Source organism: Podarcis erhardii (assembly GCF_964252035.2).
Source record: "Podarcis erhardii genome assembly, chromosome: 9".
Lineage (NCBI taxonomy): Eukaryota > Metazoa > Chordata > Lepidosauria > Squamata > Lacertidae > Podarcis > Podarcis erhardii.
Window position 1 is genome coordinate 30,501,991 of NC_138512.1, and position 15,661 is coordinate 30,517,651.

The 15,661-nt window shown below is 37.6% G+C and overlaps 1 protein-coding gene across 21 annotated transcripts in view; it reads right to left on the reverse strand.

Moving 5' to 3' along the window:
- Window positions 1-15,661, reverse strand: part of TENM3 (teneurin transmembrane protein 3) — a 1,299,256-nt gene that overhangs the window by 536,938 nt on the left and 746,657 nt on the right. Inside the window, exon 1 of one of the 21 annotated variants that reach the window (XM_081875188.1) lies at window positions 10,854-10,971. The exons of 19 other annotated variants lie outside the window; for them this stretch is intronic. The gene's annotated coding sequence lies outside the window, so the exon portion shown is untranslated. Of the gene's footprint in view, window positions 1-10,853; window positions 10,972-15,661 lie in introns of those variants that run through there. One more of the 21 variants, XM_081875191.1, reaches the window with a different exon arrangement.

Genomic DNA, 15,661 nt, shown 5'->3' on the forward strand with positions numbered 1-15,661 from the left:
CTGGATAGAATTATGAACTTTATTTGGACTGATTTGGACATTAATGCAGTAGCAAAGAAGATGATCAGAATCCCCCTTTGGATCTTGAAATATGGGTCCCCTCAACAAAAATTTAAAATTCGGCTTTGTAATTTGGAATTTATGTGATGTGGATGTGATATGATTTGATTTGATTGGTCGGTTAATAATTTATTTTTTTTAAAGGAAAGACACACAAACTTCCAGTGAATTAAGCTCAAGGGCAATCGGTCCCATCACCCGTCCCTCAAAAAAGGTCCAAATTGAACGAGAAGCTAGTTGCTCAGAGTGCTGGTTGGTTATACCCTTTACCAATCATGCAATCACCCATGGCTCTTCCTCATTCCCAAACGGCTGTGCAGAGTGCCGATTGACTAGCCCTTGCTGCAGTCATGAATCCTCCACCACTATGCTGAATAATTTGTATTCTTGAACCTTGGGCTACAGGATGGTAGATGGCAAATGTTTACAATATGTATAGGAAGAGTGAATCACTGGAATAATTTGGGGAGAAAGCCATAAAGGGATTTTTGTGTATGTCTGCTTTGCTGTCAATGGTGGTTGTTTTTCTCTCTCCAAGGGATGCATGTGTAGCACATCCCTAAGTTGTCACAACCCTTAACTCCACTGAAATTTTTGAAGGAAAGTAGTAATTTTTCTCAGGTATTTTTCACACATTCTTATTCATAATGTATAATACAATCTTGAGCTATGTGTGTAACGAAAAATAGTGACCAAACACTAATTACTTATCTAACACAGTTGCCACAGCTGCTAAATGCCAAAGTATATTGTAAGCTAAACAACATATGATAAACGTACAATTTTTTTTTCAAATCTTCTACTGACAAAATATTTAATGTAGCTTCACAGAATCAAAGCTTAATGTCAAAGTCTTATCCTTGCATTTAATCTCTTAGTGAAATGACACATAACTGGTCATTTCTAGCCAATTTAAAATCAGGTGGAATCATATATATATTTATTAGCGGTAGATCCAAGAGATAAATATAAAAAGAAATAGCAAAACAACTATACAAAATGTCTAACTACTGTGTGACAAGCTGGGTAATTAGTGCTGAGCACATTAGCAACTGAAGGCTTGTATTGATTTTAATGAACTTAAAGAGAACTTTGGTGAGTAATCAAATTACAACACATCACTGTACATGTTTGCAATGAGTTGATTAGATAAATGGGACCAGTTAATTCATGTTAATTATTCAAAATGAATAGAAGCACGTTCTGAATATGGCATTCAAAAATGTCAGAAAACTGAATATATTTTGTATTCAGGTTCTGATACTCAAATGTGCACCTACTATGCCTGTTACAAGGGGAACATGCTTGTATAACCTGTGTGGTTTTCCTTCAAAATAACCATTAGGCAATGGCTTCATATTTTCTTTTCAGATTTTGTATAAATATTGTCCTAGCCCTTTCCTAGTAGCATTTAATATTTTGAAGAGAAAAGGCTTGAATTATGCAGGTGTGCACCCTTGAGTCCTTGCCTTATGTCTATTATTTGCATTAAGGTATAAAACCCACAGTATAAAATTTGGCTCTTGGGTTGTCTGTTGCGGTTATAAAGCTAGAAGAGAACAACAACAAAAATATTTAAGTCACTGTTCTGTTCAGATTTAGAATAACGCCCCTGAAAACTGTGACTATCAGAAGCAGGAAAACAATTGAGATAAAAATTCAGCAGCTAAAAATCATATTAAACAATAGAAAGGATTCAAGAATAACAGTAATAAGAATGCTGCAAATTATTGGGTTACTCTATCTCTGACATTGTTACAAGTTGACAGCCCACAGCAGGAAAGTGTTAACTGCCTTCAGTTGGTATTATGTGTGTGGTGGTGTATGCGGTGATATTTAATTTATTTATTTCTATCTTGCTTTTTTATAATTCAAAAAGCCTAACACAAAACCCATAAAGCAGCAACCAATAAAATACATAAAACATTAGCATCAGCATTCTAAAACCTAACATGCACCAGGGAAAATTCACAAACTTAGCTTATTATCTTTCTGTGAATGCCTGTCTAAGAAGAAAAGTTTTCACCATCTTTCAAAAGACTTCTAGGAGGAGGCCTTGAAGGCAAGCTTGAAGGTAGAAATGGTTCTATAGGTAGTTCAGGAAACATGTTCCATTGCATCAATAAAAGACAGCATAGAAATAATGACATGAATGCTTGTGAGAAAACTTAATGTGGATGGAAAACTAACTGCATTGCTGAAGGAAAATCTGCTGCTGGTGGTCCTTATACTGAGGGATGGGGCCATTTTAAACACCCTTTTAGTCTAAATAGAATTAAGAGGCTTAATGTTATAATCTAATTGTATGCAAATTATGTACATCTGATTCTCTTTGTGTGGGTATCGCTCCAAGTGTAAATGCAATGTGAGAGGAATAACATGAGTGTTATGATGCCAATAAAGGGAGGGCAGCCTGCAGCCCTAAAGGAAGGAAGAATATGAGAAATGGGGCAGGGACTCTCCTGGGGCTCCCGGGGAAGCCTGCTGAATAGGGAGGGAGAGAGAGAAGGGAGTGTGAGAAAAATATAGTGAAGAGAGAGAGAAGGAGATTGTGGGGCAGGATACCCTTGCCTATCTTGGGTCTGCTCATACTCAGCTGGCTTCAACCCTACAAGCATGACAGATTCTTCTCTCAACAAAAGGAATATTCCTCTGCTGCAATGTATAAAAATGCAGATGTAGAGGTACCAGGTGTCAAATGATTAATTGTAAACTGGACTAACAAACACAAGCCACTTATACTGACTCATTCATGCACTTTGCCACTAAGATAATTTAAAAAGGGTTGGGACTACCTGCTTGCTCCACAAGGCATTGCTCACTGTACTAATCAGATTGGCCACTTCCTCTGCTAGATGTTAAAAGCCATGGAGGTTCTGCGTACATGCAACCAGCCAGACTTTATCAAGCACATTGTGCATATCCTACAGTAACAACAGAAACCTTCACACGCTTCCTGTCACTTTCAGCACCACCCAGTTTGCCCCAAACTCTCCCATCTCCATCCCCTCATAACTCATCCCAATCCCAAGATCCTGCTGCCATTTGTAGAGAAGAAGGAAATGAAAAGGATTGAGACTTTCCCTCCCTTCACCCTGTAGAAACTTCCTTCTGTTGACAGTAGCATGGGGTGAAGCCTTTCTCCCCTTTGTTCCCCTCTCCTCAGTGAGTGGCAATGGCAGTGGAATCCTGAGATTGGGGTGAGCTGTGGGGGAACAGGGAGTTTGAGGCAAAATGTAGGGGGTGAGAATGACAACAGGATGCAGGGTTGAAGGAGTTGAGAGGGGTTAGAAGAGCTGGCTGAGGTGTAAAGAAAGGAGGTTTGGGAAGTGGCTGGAGGGTTTGGTGGGGATAGAGGTAGGTGGGATTGGTGGCAGCTCCTAATAAATAAACAATTGCCTAGTTTTGCTAATGAAAATTGACTTTTCAACTTCTTCAAGATTTGCAATGCAGCCACTAATTAACAAGGTTAAAAGAATAGTTTAAAATTTTTGTTAGTGACCAGAAAACAACTCACTGAGCTTTTCTATTAATGACTCATCTCATGAATATTTTTGCAGTGTTCCTGCATTGAAATCAAAATTTCAGTTTATTGAAGACAGTCCTTAAATGGCTTTGCTGTGCTGCATTTGCTAAACAGGGTTTCACAATTCTGTATACCTTTAACATGTCATTTTACATGTGGTCACAACCCAAAGTATATTGCAAAGCAATGAGAAGAGAGAGAAAAACTACAGACTAAATATATGCTGCCTCAAAGGCAAGTTTATTACAGCAGTCTATTATAGAATGAACAGCATCACATTTGAAGTGTGCTGACTAGTCAAAGTACTTTTTGGATACTACTTCTACAGATTTCTAGTTACCAAATTTCATTCACGGTTGCTCAGGAGAACATTCTTTCCATCATAGGAAAGGACATATAGTATAAGTCAGCCCCCATGAGGAATGTCAAGCACAATACTAAAAACAAAGCAAAAACTGAGAATAAAAACTGAATCCAATAAAAATTCTAGATGAAATGAAATATGGCAACCTATGTCTGAGTGACACGAGGTTTATGAGGAAAGTAAAAATCTTACAATAAAAGTACAGTTAATAAAAACCAGAAATGATAATGTAGATTTTATGGCAACAGATTTTTGTTTTAGAACGCTGCATTTGGATTTTTCACCTTAGAAGCTTTGAAAACTGAGGTAGGTACAACTAATAAATTGAGACGTGTGATACTCTTCTATCTAAAATAGATTTAATACATAAACATGGATAGGATGTCTGACAATATATCAATCTGCTGCTTCCTTTGTTGTAAATGGAGTGTAATAGATGTGAATATATAGAGCCGAATAAAATAAAAATCATAGCGGCACTTTGAACTATTTACTAATTCATTGCCACATATTGTTGACATATGTTTTAAAATTAAAAGCAGCAGATTCATCTTTTTGTTCCTCCGAGAACTGCATCACTTTCAGATCTACTTGGCAATGCAAGCCTAAAGCAATAACTGTGGGAAGAAAATGCTGCAGGGATCTCCTACAGAACATTACTCTGTGCAATGTAGTATTTGCACTAAAAGGGTATCAGTGGATGAAAACACAGACTAGACCTTAATGCTAAATTTTGGAACAACAAAAATCCCACTTCAATTAGTTTTCCAGTGATTTACAGGTATTGCTTTACTGGCAGTGTGCACTCATAAGTGATTAACCCTTTGTAAAATAGCCACCAGCATGCAACCACGATGAAGTTTCATAAGTTGCAAAACTGTCTGCTTCTGAAAAATTAGGACACAATTATTAAAGGGAAGATGAGTTCAGAGTTAAAATTGCTTGTATTTGTAACTACAGTGGTACCTCGGGTTAAGAACTTAGTTCTTAACCTGAAGCACCACTTTAGCTAATGAGGCCTCCTGCTGCCGCTGTGCCGCCACCACACTGCCGGAGCCCGATTTCTGTTCTCATCCTGAATCAAAGTTCTTAACCCGAGGTAATATTTCTGGGTTAACGGAGTCTGTAACCTGAAGTGTCTGTAAACTGAAGCGTCTGTAACCCAAGGTACCACTGTATTTCTGATTGTTTATTGATTTTGTTGTAATCTTATTTGAAAAAGGTACAATTTTAATACATGTATATTGTGTTTTTTTCCAGTCCGCTATTGCTGCCTTGAAAATGCTATACTTTATTTGATAGACCAAATAAACTGAATCATCATCATGAGTGTTTGCATAATCTTTGGTGCTCTATAAACATCCAACTTTGAGCAAGTGGACCTACACTCATGCAACAAGACTTCCCTTTCCTCTCTGCCTCCCACATTTTCTCCAAACCTGCTGAAGAGAATCCTCATACCATTTGGAAGCATGGGGGGGGGCACTGTAGGAGAGGATGAAGAAATCCCATTTAAGCAGCAGAAGTCAATCTGTCAGGTGTCAGGTGACTCAACTGCAAAAAGGAAGAATATCGAGCACACTCTAGGAGGACTTCTGTTATTTTTTTTCATCCTTTGCAGCCATGGCTTGAATTCAAGCTGTGGCTGCAAAGAAAGAATTGAGAGTGCACTCCATGTGTGCTCCCGATTCTTCCTTTGCGTCGAGCCGGCACCTTTTTCTGTTGCTCTGCAAGGCATCATAAAAAGGTGCAAAATTCAAAAAGTGTATGCTTCTTCCTTTAACCACAGCTTGAAGTTTCCAGAAGTGGAAGACAGGTAAGGTGAGCATGGTTTGCCCAAAATGACCTGGTGAGCCAACCTCTAAAGCCTGTCAGACCTAATTAGGCCCCCAGGCCAGAGCTTCTCCACCACTGTCTTACGCAATGAGCCCAAATGATTTCTGTAACTTTTAAATGACCTTTGACTTTTATTGTGGGAAGGGAAATGAAAGAAAGCACTCTTGCTACTATTAACTGAAAAGTATTTGATATTTTCCTATCATAAATAGGATACATACAGTAAATTCAATTTATTTTTATTGGGTAATAAACCATCTAATTAAGTAAACCGCTCATCAAATATGAGCAAGTTCCTTGTTCAATGACTGTAATTTGAAGAAAAATGTTAATAATTGAATATATTGTACTATAATTATTATTATTAAAACCAAACAAATATCATTTGTACTCATTTGGAGGAACCATAAAGAATGCAGTACCTTAAGCTAAGTAAGCCAAGCAGTGGAATCTATGAAAAATTGTACGCCATTAATGTTCTGAACAGCACTAATTTGCTGTCAGATGTCAGAGCTATATGTACAAGACACCTCAATGATTTTTTTGGTGTACAAAGATTATATCTAAAGTAAATGAAACCATAAATATCAAATGAAGAGAGAGTTATATGATTTGAGTTTCTCAGCTGACATATTTGATTCTGTTTTTTGTTTCAGCAAACATAAATGTGCACAGAGATAGGAACAGAAAGTCAGATTTCAGAGAGAATAAAATGCAGATTAAGTATGCCATTTTGGAGTCATAACTGGACAAACGACAACCTCGGGGGGGGGGGGAATCTCGATTTCCATTAGACATCAGTTTGCAAAGATAGCCGTAGTGATTCTATCCAAGATGGAAAAGCTGGTATAATATGCATAGCCTTAGGAAACTAAAATACTAAAAGGCTGTATGTAAGCCATTGAGATAATTATTGAGGAAGTAGGCAGATGGGAGGGAAGATGAATTCTTACTAACTTTCAAAAGAGTAAAGGTGGGTGGCTTACCAGTGAAGTTTTTACTTAGATCGTGGGGGGTAGGGATTATAAATATTACTGTTTTTCCTGTGTTCCTCAAGAGGGTTGTAAATGCAGGCAGAATGGACACAGCATGGAAAGAGCAAGAGTCTGCAGTGTCTATCGAGGACAGTTTCATGGGGTAAACTAAGTAAGATGTATCATTTTAGAAGGGAATTAACTGAAATTATGAGCAAAGCTAAAATAACTGAAATCCAGTATGTGTTCTATAGGTTTAGTAAGAAATTGTCAATTCCCTTTGCAAAATACACCTTATAAGTTCACTCCATTGTAGAAAGTACTTTAGTACTTGCGACAGATAGAAAATGACAGCATTAAAACAAAATCCTTCAAGTTGTTGGAAAGAAAGGGCACAATCTAAGCCAAGTTAAACCCATTTAATTCCTATTGACTTGGTTGGGAAAGTTAAGACTGTGCTTACCATATTTCCAATGTAAATCATTTTGACTTCATCGCCTACCTTCTTCCTAGTATATTTTTCCAGGTAGCAAACATTCCTGATATTTCTTAAAATGGTTTTCAAAATAGCTGGTCTCGAAAGCTTAGAAAAGTTGCTACTGTAGTAGTATTTTTGGAAGTTCGAACATGAAAAATAGTGCAACACATCAGCAATCTTTAGTTCTGTAAAACATGTACAGTGGTACCTTGGGTTACAAACACTTCAGGTTACAGATTCCTCTAACCTGGAAGTAGTACCTCGGGTTAATAACTTTACCTCAGGATGAGAACAGAAATCGCGCGCTGGCAGCAGCGGGAGGCCCCATTAGCTAAAGTGGTATCTCAGATTAAGAACGGTTTCAGATTAAGAATGGACCTCCAGAACGAATTAAGTTCGTAACCAGAGGTACCGCTGTATTTTATTCCATGTAGTGCTGAAGTTTAGAATTACATGGTTCAGAATACGAAACTGTCCAGTTGACAGTTATACCACAAATCAAGCACCACTTCCCCTAGAGGTTCTTCAGCTTGGAATGCAGAATTAGATTCCAAGCAGACCAGGTGCTAAAAGCTAGCTGCCTTTTCGGCACACGTTCAAAAGTTCTTTAATATCCTAACTGTCTCTCTCCTCACCTTCTCCCCACTCCACTGGTTATTGTAAAGTAGTATTAAACTATATGAACTATTAACGGAGCTGCTTTGTAGGTGAACACATAGAAGCACTTTAATATTAACCACTTACCCTAACTGAAAATCTCTTTGATGGATGTGAACTAAGAATCCTATGCAACCGCACAGTCAAAAGTTTAGGGAGTATCTTCTGTATTTGGGTCAGTTCTCTTGTCTTTTGCAAACATGAAATGGGACCTTTATTTCCTCCCATCTATAACATCAATTGTTCTGGATCTACTTTGGGAAGGAGGATAGTTTATAAGCCGTTCTCTATTGATACTGAAAACAATTTCCAAGATGCAAAACTTAGGTCTATTGAATATGACTTCATTGGATTTCCCCTATAACTATTGATTTTTCCAAGATACACAAACATAAATCACATAGGGTTTTGTAGAAGGCACTTCCATTAGCAGAAGGAATTCTTCCATCAGAGAAAGGGAACCTTTGTATGAGACCTCTAGAAAAGACCAGTGAAGGCAATGCTCTTTTTTCCATTTATGTTCCTGGAAATTATACTAAGTCATGACATAGTGTTGTTCCTACTGGGTCATTATCTTGCTAGTAAGGAACAGTGAGGAAATAAATAAAACCTTGCTGCCTCATCCATAAAAACAAGTCCCCTGATACCAAAAATTATTAGAATACATCCAACCACACTGAAGTCACTAAAAATTGTTCCCTCCCTTTTGCAGGAGCCAAGTGGTCCCATTAAAGTGATGGGTCTAACAATAATATTTCCCTCCAGTAAAGAATTAGGGAAAATCAAAGAATAAGGGTAAGAAGTTTTGGGAATGAGAATACAAACACCCCACAATAGGGAATAGTGTTTGACTGTAGCTTGAAATTGCTACGTTGCAACATTGCCCTTCTAGGCTAGACTGTCTGGTGCAAGATTTTCCCCTTCCAATGAGTTTCAGCTTTGTTGTTCTGCACAGAACAGGGGGCATTCTGGCTCTATCTATTACTTTTCAGTCCCCACATAGGTTTTCATTTCTAATGGGCTTTCAATTATTATTGTTCACTTCTACATCTGGCATATCTATTCTGACACCTTCTTCCCTGCTCACTAGCAGCAGCCTGTTCCTCCTGGCTGTTTGCCTCTCTAGCTGCCATGCCTTTCTGGTGATGAAACTTTTTTTTAAAAAAAGCTTTCTACAGTAGGATGCCTGTTAGCTCTGACTTAAAGTAGAGAATAAGCACCTGCAATAACTCTTTAGCTGACAGACATTAAAGAAATTTGGTGACAGTTAGGCAAAGTACAAGATTAAAAAAATCCTGAAGGAAAACCAACAGTGTCAATTAATAACCATAAATAACAGCTAGTTTATTAATTTATCCATAATTCCTGAGTTTCTGGCCTTTCCTGTTGGGATGTAGGCTCCTTGAGTAAATATCACAGAATGAGTAAGACCAATTCATAATATGCTAATCATTAATTTATGAATCTTTCATCTTTTTCTTATGCAAGACTTCTATCACTTCATGTTTTCGGAAATCATACAGAATGCACATCTTACGCAAAACTCAAGCTGACTATTGGAAGACTTAACTGAATTTTCTGTTCTGATCATAACAGGTTGTTGTCAAATCATTATTGCGAAGAAGAAATATTATTCTCAGGTATGAAATTGTTATGAAAATGCAAAGCAAACAGTTAAAAAAATGCAGTGAAGTGAGGTCTATCGTGCTTAGGGTAAAAACAACTGCAGGTCTTAATTTAGTCATCGAATGCCGTTTCTGAGTTGCAGCTGGTGGAAAATTAACTGGTGTAAATTAAGCCAGCAAAATTTATACCAGATCCAAACCCTATTCAGCAACAGAGCTGATGCAGTTGCTCTACCTAAGCCTGGCAGACGGAAAGCAAGCCTTTAAAATATTGTTTTATGCCAGGCTATCATGTGACTCAGCTAAACCGACTTAGGATTCTGCCTAAGTCCCCCTTTTCTGTTCCCATCCCCACCACACCCCTAGAACAGGCTTATGCCAGCTTTGGCAGAGCCAGGATGAGCAAGTTATGCCAATGTCAAGTTATGTCAGCTAGGATGGGGTTCGGAACTGAGTACCTCAGCTGGCTGAAATAGAGATCACAGCAGATCGAATGCCCCCTTAAGGATAAAACAACTGTCTTCTTTTTGTGTTTCCTATTATTTACTCTTACATTGGTTATCAAATAGTTTCCTTTCTGGAAAAGATCTTTCTTCTTTGGTTTCAAGAGTGGCTTATAAATATAAGGTTCTGATTTATATTAAATTATTATTATTTTAACCATTTCTAGAACTGTTTTCATTATAAAAGGTTTCAATGAATTTTACAACGGGGGAAAAACAACTATAAAATGCATACAATACAATATATATATATTTTTAAATCACAATTCATAAATAACAACTATCCAGGAAAAACCTGAATGATGGTTCCAAATTTTTACCAACGAAACTCCATGCTAGATTCTGGGGTTCCAAATTATCTGGTCTTGTTTCTAAACTAGAGCTAAATCTTCCAGTTTTCTGCTTATATTTCTGAATTTTGGAAAGAACACTGTTTATGCTCTGTCCTAAGTCTGAGTCAAAAGACTCAAAACCTCATTAATTAAAGTAACTGTCCCATTAAAGACATGAAAGGGCAATGTTAACTAGATTTTCCTGCATCAAATTTATTGTGTCTGCCTGTGAGTTTATCAATTGTGATCAGAAAAGAATGTGGCCAGCTTGTAGCTCTAGGCCAGTAGTGGATGTGGTAGCTTAAATCACTCACAGCAGCTTCAGCCACTCCTGTCTGGGGTTTGCTGGGACTTGGCTGTCTGTACTGGCAAGGGGTGCCGCATACTGCAGCAAGATGGTGAAAGCACTCGAATGTGCCAGAGAAAATTAGACTGATACATAGCTGTCAACTTTCAGAGGGATCAGCAGCCTCGAAAATAAGGGATCAGCAGCTTCACCTGTCCTGGGGAGCCTCGAAAATAAGAGATCAACAGCCTCACCTGTCCCAGGGACAGTCTACGGGATATCTAACAATCCGGGATAGCAGCTGGAAGCAGCAGGAAACGGCACTGGAATAAGGGAATTTCCCGCAAAAAAAAGGGAAGGTTGACAGCTGTGGACTGATATCAAGAATTATGTCTAATAATTATGTGTCAGCTTACATTTTTCTAAGTTCTTCAGTTACTGATTTGCCCCTCAACTCACTTTTATTAAAATGCCTTTCTCCTCTCATTTTTATTTAATTTATTAATCTATTTCTTTGAAGAGCCTTAACTTTCTTTATATTCTAAGTCCAAAGATAAAAGAAACACAGAATGGTGAAGAATGTGGACTACAAACAGAATATTCAGGTATCTTCTTTTTAATTTTATTTTAAGATGTTTAATCGGCAGCAAAGTTTCAGTTTGCTAATTTTCAGCGCACAACTCTATGGCTAAAATCACTGCAGTCTGAATGTGATTGTGTTGCAGTTTTAAATACATTATCATGGAATCAGACTACTGAAAGTGACCTCAACTCGCTGCTTATGTAGGATATCCATTACTACAGCATTCCTGATAGGTGGCCATCCAGCCTCTGCTTAAAAATCTCTAATGAAAGAAAGTACCTCATCTCCCATGGCAGTCTATTTATTTTCACTAACAGAAAAGCAATACAGAAATTATTATCTCGGAGGATGTAATGGATTGGAATGATGGGTCAAATAATTGTTTAAAAGTTAGAATTTGTGGAGCAAGTTCTCCACTGATATGTGTGAGCTGCATTTTAACAGTGTCTTGCAATCTTGGAAAAACAGAAGCTGTGTTAAAACTCAGTGTATGTAATATTTGGGATCCCCCTCCATATTTTTCTAGAGCAGTCCTAGAATACCAGAATCTAAAATAGTTTCTGAGTCTTCAGGGATCTTTCATGAATGCTGTCCAAAGAAAGATAGTCCTGACTTAAGATCCTACGTATGCAATAGTAAATGGAGCTGTTTAGTCTTGAGTGAGGGACTCACTCAGCAATTTTTGACCAGGTATTCAGGTGTAACTCTCGGTTCTTACATTCTTCTAAGACAAGCTATGTTTTACAACTGTTAATATACATTTTTTCCATAGGTGTACCTTTTGAAAGATGACTTGAGATTGAAAGGCACAATGTTCCTTAAAAGTGGTCAATAAGAAATATTAAGTTTCAGTATACAAATAATGAATGATAACTACATATTTTACTGATCAGTCTGGAAAAAATATTGTGCCCACTCTTAAAGACTATAGTATTATTTTTTAAAAAACAAACGATAGCTGTTTCACTCAAATGACAATAGGAGGACTTTGCCTGCAAACAGAGTTTAAGAAAAGATTGCTATTTTCAAGTGTGCTTAAATATGGTATTTGGTTAAAGAAGGAGTAACCCTTATTCCTCCATATAAGTCACTTACTCATATGGGGATTTTACATACACAAAAATGTATAATTAGCAAGTCAGGAACTTCACCTTCATAAGTCTGTTAATCAGTCACAGAGCCTACTTTGCTATGATAAAATAACACAATTTGGTGCTTTAAAGCACATAATCTCAATGTCCACTTACAGCATGTCAGAAATTTAATATTATCACACTTTTCTTCATAATATTTTCCATGGAAGTATCTGTTTCCCATTATCAAAGTATAAGGTAATTTACTACAGTCTGATAATACTAACTGGAGTGCATTGAAAAAATGTATTCCAAATAATAAGCTTATCGTTTACATTCCCAAATGACATCTCTTCCATGCCTCTCTTGTGGGAGAACCTGATGAGGAAGGGGAGGGGAGGAGTTTAAAAAAAGAAAGAGTTATGTGAAAAGTAAATTAAGGACTGACACTGTGCCAAATATCAATCACAGACAGCAGTGCACTAACAATGAACTAAAGCTAACAAGCTGTGGTCTTAAAATCACAAGAAGGATTCTTATTACACTAAGTTACTTTGGCTAATACAGCCATGAACATGCATCCAAATTCTTGCCATTTTGAAAGCTTCACATTGGTAATTAGCCAGAGCTGGATTGAGTTGCATTAGCAGAGTAGATTGCATCACTTTCATCCATAGAAAAGGAAGTCACATTCAAGAGAAAACAACACCTCATTCTGCAACCCAGTTAAGGCTGCACTTCTAAGCACATGATCTGGGAGTCAGGTCCACTGAACTCAGTGGGGCTTGCTTCTGAGTAGATATGCACAGAACTGCATTGTAAATCAAACTTCTTAGATTTAAGCCAGTTGAGTCCCATTGGCATAAATGAGACAAACAATGCAATCCTCCATTCATTTAATCAGAAACAAATCAGTTAATTTTCAAGACACTTGTTAACCTATGAACACTTACACGGAAGTAAAATGCAGTCAAACAAAGGGGAATGACTTTCAAGGAATGCATATTGAACCAATAAACTTAATGCCTTATCTCTGCTTTACTGCGGCTGGATCTACACTGATCTAAAAAAAAAGCTAAGAAAAAAATGCTATATAGCTCTCAATGCAATTTTCTATTGAATGCTGTACTAGCGCCTCCTGTTGTCACTTTTTATAAAACATTTATAACATTATAACTCACCAGTACTGTATAGATTAGTCCTATGTTGCAAAACAGCTTCAACAATACAACAATGCTTTGTTTTCTAACTTAAAGCACTATCAGCTTTGTTGTGATATAATGCCAATATGTTATGCTGATCACTGTAAATTATGTGAATTAATTTTTCTCCTGCTTTTCAAAAAATGACCAGAATAGAACTCAATATAAGTTATATAATAAAGTATATCTCATTTGTCAAAAATAGAAATAAAACCTGCTCTGAGTATATGGCTCAGAGTATATGCTCTGAGTATATGGTATATGTAAATACATAAATGAGGCTGCCATCTTATACACTGACCTAGGAATAATCCAACTGAAGTCAATGAGACTTACTTTTGAGTAAACATGAATAGAATAGTGCTGGAAGCACAGCAAGAAAAAATTGGCAAAACAACTCTGACCAGTTTCCAAATCCTTCTCTTCCTTTGATTTCTCCTGAAGTATGAATCAAGTACACAAAACAGATTATCAGGCAAAAGTAATTATTCTATTTAGCAACAGGAAATGTGATAATAGAACTGCAATGCCCTTCTATCTGAATAAAAAGTATATGCCTTAAATAGTATGCAAACTTAACAATATTAGGAATTTAGGTGGGATCCCTAAACTTCACATTCAAAGGAAGAAATAGGAATATATTTCATATAATCTACAACTGTTCATTGGTTTTCTATAAGATCTCCAAATGCGAGAAACAGGGAGAGAACCCTATACTGTTTGTTTGGTCAAGCATGGGAACTGGTCAGGTTCATCCCATTTCCTAATGGAAAAAATGTTCCATTTAATTGACTTAAGATTATTGTTATTTTGTGCATTAATGCATCATTTATTATCATGTATGTACACAGAGTAACGGCCACCTCAAATGACATTTTCTGAATGCAACATATTCAGAGTATGCAACATAAAGGGCTGGATGTGAGGAGAACACATAGAAACTAATATGCAGATGGGGCACCCTTTACAGAATCATTTGAATGTATATCATCTGGACATATGGGTTGCCATATGTCCTCTTTTTCCAGGACACACCCTCTTTTTCATGGGTATATAAGAATCATCATAGAGATCCATAGTTAAAAGTTGAAGTCGGCAAATGTGTCCTCTTTTTTGCTCTTCAGAATATGGCAACAATAGGAGCCCTCACATCCACTTTATGCATTTCAAACACAAATTTATATTTTAAATGTAAAAGGTCCAAGGGTGTGTGATGTTTCTTTTAAACCATGGACAGCCTGGGGCATTTTGCTATTATTGTTAAAATGTTAAAAGAGTGCTTCTGTCCAGTTTAGGGTTTCCAGTTCAGCAACTTAGATAACTACTTTGCATTTAACCCCCCAATGAAGTTGATGTGGGGTGGGTAGTAGTATTTTGCCAGCATAGGTGAGTGATATAGAAATATAGAAATACTTTATTGTCACTGTACCACTTGTTTACATTGAGATTAAATGAGCCCCCTCCCCCCCCAATCTCTCAGTCCTTGTTACACTCTGTGTGCTGTCCTACGACCACCAACCCCGAACGTCAGCTGCAATGTTGCTGTCTTCCATTCAGCAGCCTCACGGCCCATGGATAGAAACTGTTCTTTAACCTGTTGATGTGGCTTATAATGCTTCTATATCTCCTGCCCGAGGGCAGGAGATTAAAAAGGTGCTGGCCAGGGTGTGAGTCATCCCTGAGAATGTTCTTCGCTCTTCTGAGGCAACGGTCTCCTGCAATGACATCTAGCAGACTCAGGGGATAGCCCATGATATCGTGTGCTGTCTTCATCACCCTCTGTAGGGACTTTCTGTCCATGGCTGTCAAATCAGCATACCACACCATAATACAGTATGAGAGAACACTTTCTATTGTGGACCGATAGAAGGAAATCATCAGTTGCTGTCCAACATTGTTCTTTTGCAAGACCCTAAGGAAATGAAGTCTCTGTTGGGCCTTCCTAACCACCTGGGTAGACCTCAACATCCTGACTAGTCGGTAATGATGAGAGACAGTATTGGTGACAATGATGGCCATGACTGTACAGTTGTTTACTGGGCAGCAGTATTCTTCAATGACTGCTGACATCAGTACCCAGAAATCTCTAGTGCCCAGCAGTCAATTGCATACCACCTCCGATATGGGTAGCCATAAATTTGCCACCTAATCACCTTTTAAAG